General features: G+C 47.8%; 1 long non-coding RNA gene across 1 annotated transcript; it reads left to right on the top strand.

Moving 5' to 3' along the window:
* Positions 1–987: 987 nt before the first annotated feature.
* On the top strand, positions 988–4,439 carry LOC121021301 (uncharacterized). Its single transcript, XR_005786493.1, has 2 exons — positions 988–1,436; positions 2,664–4,439. It is a non-coding gene; the product is annotated as an uncharacterized LOC121021301 (long non-coding RNA).
* The last annotated feature ends 2,394 nt before the right edge of the window (positions 4,440–6,833 follow it).

Raw genomic sequence — 6,833 nt, 5'->3', positions numbered from 1 at the left:
CCCCCCCCCCCCCCCCCAAGCCAGCTTGTGAGCACACCCGCCCCTCCCCCCTCCCCCCCCCCCCCCCAACAACCCTCCCGGCAGCCCAGGCTGAGAGACTGTGGAACCAGACTCCATGTCCACGCAGGAGGCAGAGGCACTGCCCGGGGCTCCTACATGGCCTGGAACTCCTTTCTTCTTTACATTTGCTTTATCCTGTTTAGAATTTGTACAGGTGATGGGGTGCTTGGGTGGCTCAGTTGGTTAAGCTTCAGCCTCTTGATTTCAGCTGATAATCATGATCTCTCCGTTTGTGGGTTGGATACCCTCATGGAGCTCTGTGCTGATAGTGCGGAGTCTGGTTGAGATTCTCTCTCTCTCTCTCTCTCTCTCTCTCTCTCTCTCTCTCTCTCTCTCCCTCCCCCCCTCTCTCCCTCTCTCCCCCCCATCCTCCTCTCCTTCTCCCTCTCCCCCTGCCCCACTTGTGTGTGCACACACATAGCTCGCTCTATCGCTCTCAAAAATACACTTAAAAAAAAGAAAAGTATTGAAGAAGAACTTGTACAGATGACTTACGAATTCTAAGGAATGATGATGGCATTCGACAATTTGCTTGAACCGTTCTAAAGTAATTTAATCTTTTCATATCTTTGCTCCCATTATTATAATTTGAAAGATATGAGATAGTTATGATTTTTTTCTCTATTTCTGAATATTGTGTGTCTCGTATGGAGACATTTAAACTATGTATTTTTCAGGAAATAAGTCACTCTGTTGTTAACTAAGGAAACATTACTTTTCAGTAGTTCCAGGCATAGTTGTTATGGATGTCTGTTCTTTTACATGAGCATTTCAAGGTTTTTTTGTTTTTTGTTTTTAAATTTTTTTCAATGTTTATTCATTTCTGAGACAGAGAGAGACAGAGCATGAGTGGGGGAGGGGCAGAGAGAGAGGGAGACAAGGAATCGGAAGCAGGCTCCAGGCTCTGAGCTGTCAGCACAGAGCCGGATGCGGGGCTCGAACCTATGAGTCGTGAGATCACGACCTGAGCTGAAGTCGGACGCTTAACCGACTGAGCCAACCAGACCCTAAAATGCTTTAACTCCAGTGGTCGTTAAAAGATTCCAGAAGGGAGAGGAATTTCCTGTGCTTTTCCAGGCCCTTTCATTATTGCCCGAAATGAAGAGCCATGCTACTTTGTTTTTGCGAAAAGCTGCCAAACAGTAAAGAGGCAGGATTTAGACGACGAGAGCACGGTCCAGCACGAAAAATAAACAGCCCGTGACCCAAGCAACGTGGGGACTGGACCATTGCATGGGTTACAGTGGATTTGGGGCTGGTCCAGCCTTGGGTTTCTTTCCTTTGCCCGTGTTTTTCACGGACGTTTTCTTGCTCTACAGGAGGCAGCCTGCACTTGATGGACAGAATTCCCGTCCAAAGACGAAAGCACCTTTGAGGTAAGTGCTAGACAGGGAGGAAGGAGAAGTTACTTGCTCTTCAGAAGGAAATCCTTGTCATCCAGAGCCATACAACTTTTCTTGATGCTCGTTAGGGATTTTCCAAAGTTAGAAAATACAGACAGCATGCGTGTGCTGCAGTATTTTCACCACCAACTCCAGTGGCTCTCACATTTTGCTGCCCGTAACCATCATGTGGAGACTTCAAACCTCAAGGCCCAGGCCTCAAAACAAACCAACAAACAAACCAACAACAAATGATTGGTATCTTTAGGGCAGTGCCTAGGGAACAAAAAGTTTTAAAACCCAACAACTGTTTGCAATTTGAGAAAAACTGCCAGTCGGTTTGCTCACAGTGCTTTTCACAATTTAATATACGGAAGATCCACTTAGGGATATTGTTTATATGCGTATCTTGATGCATTGGGGCTGAATTGTGCCTAAGGTTTAGTGTTTTTAACAAGACACAGGTCCTACCAAGCTCCTTTTTATTCTCAGATAAATAAACTTTGATGAATGAAACGGATTTACAAAATGATCTCCAATGCTTCAAAGTTAAAATACTTGTACAGTGTATCATATTTGTAAGAATTTTATTGATAGTGAGATAACTTTTAAAAGACACAGTTTCAATGGTGGTTAATAATCAAAATGTACCAGACAGTAGAGTATTCCCCACCATGGTTTCCACTGAAACACTTCAGCAGAGTCAAAAACTCTTGTCTCTGGAGAGGACACTGCTGAAAAGATGCACACCATATAGATGGGTCCTTTTCCCAGATTGTATCAAAATTTAATCATTTGCAGACCACATGCAGGTGAATTTCATAGTAGTCTCTTTACATTACAGTTTAAAACCTACTCACACAACTTGACTCTTTTTTTTTTTTTTTTTTTTTAATTTATTTTTGGGACAGAGAGAGACAGAGCATGAACGGGGGAGGGGCAGAGAGAGAGGGAGACACAGAATCGGAAACAGGCTCCAGGCTCTGAGCCATCAGCCCAGAGCCCGATGCGGGGCTCGAACCCACGGACCGCGAGATCGTGACCTGGCTGAAGTCGGACGCTTAACCGACTGCGCCACCCAGGCGCCCCTTGACTCATTTTTAATAAAATTCATTAATTTAAAAATAATTTATATGCCAGTTTAATAAGTTCCATTTACATACATACAATTTAAGTTTACGTGACTAAATATGCAGTGTCTGTGTGTGTGTGTCCCCCAAGCATTATCTGCAGTATTCCGCCATTTGCACACATACCGCAGCTGAGGAAGCACTGAACAACCAGAAACAGCTGTTCGTATATCTTCCTCCTGTCAACTCGCTCACAGTCCCCTCAAGTCACTCGCTCCCAGTCCTTCTCAGAGAGGAGACCAGAGGTCTTCACAGAGGACCCTCGAGGGGACAGAGGGACAGTGTCTGCAAACAAGAAACTGAGGGCTCCTGCTTCCGAGGAGGATGGAATGAGAGCCGCCATTGAATCTGGAGCTCCATTAACCATTGTCTTATCCAGTGAAGACCATCCTGAGGGACAGCCAAGAACATGGCTGGGTGGTGAAGGAGGAGGAGGCACGGTACAGGTATAGGCAGCATTCAAGGGGAGGCCTTGTTGCCTGGAGGCCAGAGGTCAGTGGTCAGGACCTGGGCTGGTGTCTTCCTGGTCATGTGGGGTGTTGCTTTTGGTCCAAGTCCATTTGTAGTGGACAGAAACTGGAGAGTCTGGACAGCCTCCGGATCAGGTCTCTGAGTGCTCTCCTGGGTGATCTGGCATGGAATGTGTCTTAGTTTATTTGGGGGCTTAAGGCGCGTCTGGACGGGCATCTGGTCAAATCTCTTGCCGGATGCCTCGAGGCTGAGCTTAGAGTCCTGGCCCCGTATACATGCAGCAGGATGGGAGTTCAGTGTTGAGGGCATATTATGACACTTGATTTGTGTCTGTTGGGCTAGGACTGGCTCAGGCTATGCGGTTTAGAGGCAGCCAGGGGAACGTCACGGGAGCAAACTTGAGGCCTGTTGTGTGTCAGCATGACGATGAGGGCAGGATCCTGGCCAAAGTGCTTGGATGCTGGCAGAAGGGCATCAGTGACAGCCACTTCCTGTCTTATTGTTTTGTCCCTGAAGTGAGGTGAAGCTCAGTTCAGGTTTTTTGATGGGAGACCCTGTAGGGCGCATGGGTCTCATACCAGGTTTCTTTCCCGGCAGCTGACTTGTGAGAATAGGGCCCAGGGTAGATGTCTTCTTGGTTGCGTAGACAAGCACAGGCCTGTTTGGATGCTGTGGGAGAAGACCCCACACGTACACACAAACGTGTATGTACCTATGTATGTGTGTACGTATGTGTGTACACACACACAGTCGACCCTTGAACAACACAGGTTTGAATTGCATGGGACCACTTATTCGTGGCTTTTTTTCAATACAGTAAAACGTTGTAAATGTATTTTCCTTATGTTTTCTCAATATCAATTTCTTTTCTCTAGCTTACTTCGTTGTAAAAATACAGTGTGTAACACACATGCCCTACAAATACGTGATCACTGACCGATTAGGTTATCAGGAAGGCTTCCAGGCAACACTAGGCTATTAGTAGCTCAGTTTTGGGGAAGTCAGAAGTTCTACTCGGATTTCCAACTGGTGGTCTATGTGTTCATTAGCTTGACTGTGGGAATCCATCACAGTATATATGTATGTATATCAAAGAATCATGTTGTAGATAGATTTTAACATGATATGGGGGAACTTGGCCAGGGTGTGCCCTTTCACTGCGCATTTACGTGGGGATCCTGGGCTTGTGGCCTGGGGAAGAAGCGGTGCTCCATGAGAGGGACCCTGCAGGGAAGTGGGCTGGTTATGGGCAGAATGTGTCCTGGTCTTGTCCATGTCTGTAGGCTCTGTAGAGAATATCTGGACTGCCTAGTATCAGTAGTCTGGTTTACTCTCCATTTCTGTTCCTTAGCACGTTTGCTACCGGTTTATGAATATTATTATTAACCATAACAACTTCCTCCTTGTTTATTTTTATATTGTCTCTTTCTGTGTCATTATTTTATCCTCTTTATTATTTTCTTACTTCTGTATTACAGCGTTTGTATTTTTTTTTTTTTTCTTCCTTCCTGAGAAGGAAACCGACATGACGGATCCGAGTCTTGCCTGTATTCAGCCGTGTGCATGTCAGTCTCTAAATGGACGCCTAAGCACTGATTTAGTTGAGTCCTATGTCTTCCCTCTCGTCTCCTCAAATCCTGTGCCTGCCGGCCGTGTGTGCCCTCCGGGGCCTCCACCCCATGTGCCCGCAGCCCAAGTCTGTTCTCCAGGATCGCCACGCCATGTCCTCCTCTGTGTATTTACAACCCCTGTGCCGGTGACCCATGTCTGTCATCGTGTTTTTCTAATCCCTCTGCCAGCAGTTCTTGACAGTCTCAAAAGTCTGCGTTCCCTGTGCCTGCACCCTCTGCCAGCCCACGTGATGCCTCATCCCTTTTCACAGTCCCATCATGGAACTCATTTCACCGTCTCTTCATCCCCACGGCCCAGGACAGTTCATGTGTTTCTCCTGGCAGGAGCTGAGCTGACCTTGGGGAGAGACATCTGAGTTGCCAGGTGTCAGAGTAGCAGACAAAGCATCAAGTCAAAAATGAAAGAGTTAAGCCTATAATGCCTTATTGTGGTGGCACAAGCAAGAGCCTTAGCCGCAGAAGTTCTGACTCCCCCACCCCCCACCCCGTTCTATTCCTCATCACCTGGGATGTTGTACAGATCACGGATCGGGTGAACACAAATGTGGGCTTGGTCTCACTGTTGAGGAAACCCCAAACAAAAAGTGTGGCGTTTTCATAGACCCTTGGGCTGGAGGGAGAGTGACAAGTGCTAGGGGCAGGAAAGCACTGGGCACTGTGTCAGAGTTGGACAAGCGTTTTCAGGGTTTTCCCGTCTTCTCCCCCTGGGAGGGGATCTCAGCAGAATCAACTGCAGAGCAGCTCATCCCCAGATGCAGGTGAAGAGAAGCATGTGTGTTGTAGGAGATGCTGTCCTTCCCTGAGGTTTCTTATGCTGAAATCCAAGCACTTGCCAAGCACCAGATTCCTGAGTGGCACCATCATTTAATTATGAATGGAGAAATGGGATCACACAAAGAACTTTCGGAGAATTGGTCCACAGTGACCACCCGCCGTCTGCCCCACCTCCTTGGAGGTTCACGTCAGCCTTCCCTCGGATACGGATTTCTGGATTTCCTGAGTCTAATGAAAAAGGACAGTCATTCACACAGACACAGGACTCCTTCATGTGCCTTCTTCTCCCAGGAGGCGTGAGGGGGAGCCATAACCACCAGGTCAAACAGAGTCCTCACCCTGTGTGACCTCTCCTTCCTGCCTGTCCTGCACACTCTCCCGAGGACCCAACCCCAGGAGGGCACCCTCAGGCAAGGCAAGTGAGGTGGTCTTGAACGACTCATTGGGGAGACTTCCATGAAGCCTGTCACAATGTACTCCGGAAGCAAAGTCACACAAAGTCCTAACCCCGACGGACACCAGAATCGATGCTATGGCAACACCCTCTGTGGCACACAGAGTTGCATGTGGAAAAGGAAGTATGCTTGTCTCTCAAAAATATGAATTTCTGGGGCGCCTGAGTGGCTCAGTCAGTTAAGCGTCCGACTTCGACTCAGGTCATGATCTCGAGGTTTGTGAGTTTGAGCCCCGTGTAGGGCTGTGGGCGGGCAGCTCAGAGCCTGGAGCCTGCTTCGGATTCTGCGTGTCTCTCTCTTCTCTGCCCCTCCCCTGTTCGTGCTCTGTCTCTCTCTGTCTCTCAAAAATAAATAAATGGGAAAGAAAATTAAAAACAACATCTGAATTTCCCATTTGACACAAGAGGAAGCCATTTTCAAGTACAAATTTACTTCCAAAAACCTAGGTTCTCCTCTACTCAATTGGAAGCTTCCCAACTGAGCGTCTGAACTCTTTTTACTTAATGTTTTCTTTTCAGGGCCCCACTCTGAACCCACAAGGATCTTAACTTCCAGTAAACAAGCTACTACTTGAGGCTTTCAGTCGCCACAGTGAAACTGAGCTGGATGCTGTCCCTGCTCCTTCATGACTCCACACAAATCAGACTCTGGGGTTCCGTTCCCCAGAGCACTCAGCAGCTCAGTGTTCTCTACGTTAGCTCTAAGCCCAGGGTCCAGCATGGCCAAAATTAAGAGTCACAAGGAGGAAATCCTGGGCCCACTGGACCTTCTGTAAATGTTCATGGTACCCTTTACGCCCCAGAGAATGCCCAGGCTGCAGTGCAAGGCATGGAGACTCAGACCTGCCAGGCTGAGCAACTGCCCAATGTCAGGTCCTCCTGGAAGCCTATGTAATGCCTGTGCTGGCCAGTGACGCCCCCTTCTGGTCAG

Source organism: Herpailurus yagouaroundi, unplaced genomic scaffold (genome assembly GCF_014898765.1).
Source record: "Herpailurus yagouaroundi ecotype Mexico unplaced genomic scaffold, PumYag 294, whole genome shotgun sequence".
In the NCBI taxonomy this organism is placed as follows: domain Eukaryota; kingdom Metazoa; phylum Chordata; class Mammalia; order Carnivora; family Felidae; genus Herpailurus; species Herpailurus yagouaroundi.
Note: the sequence above shows the minus strand (reverse complement) of the source record. Positions and strands in the feature narration are given on the sequence as shown.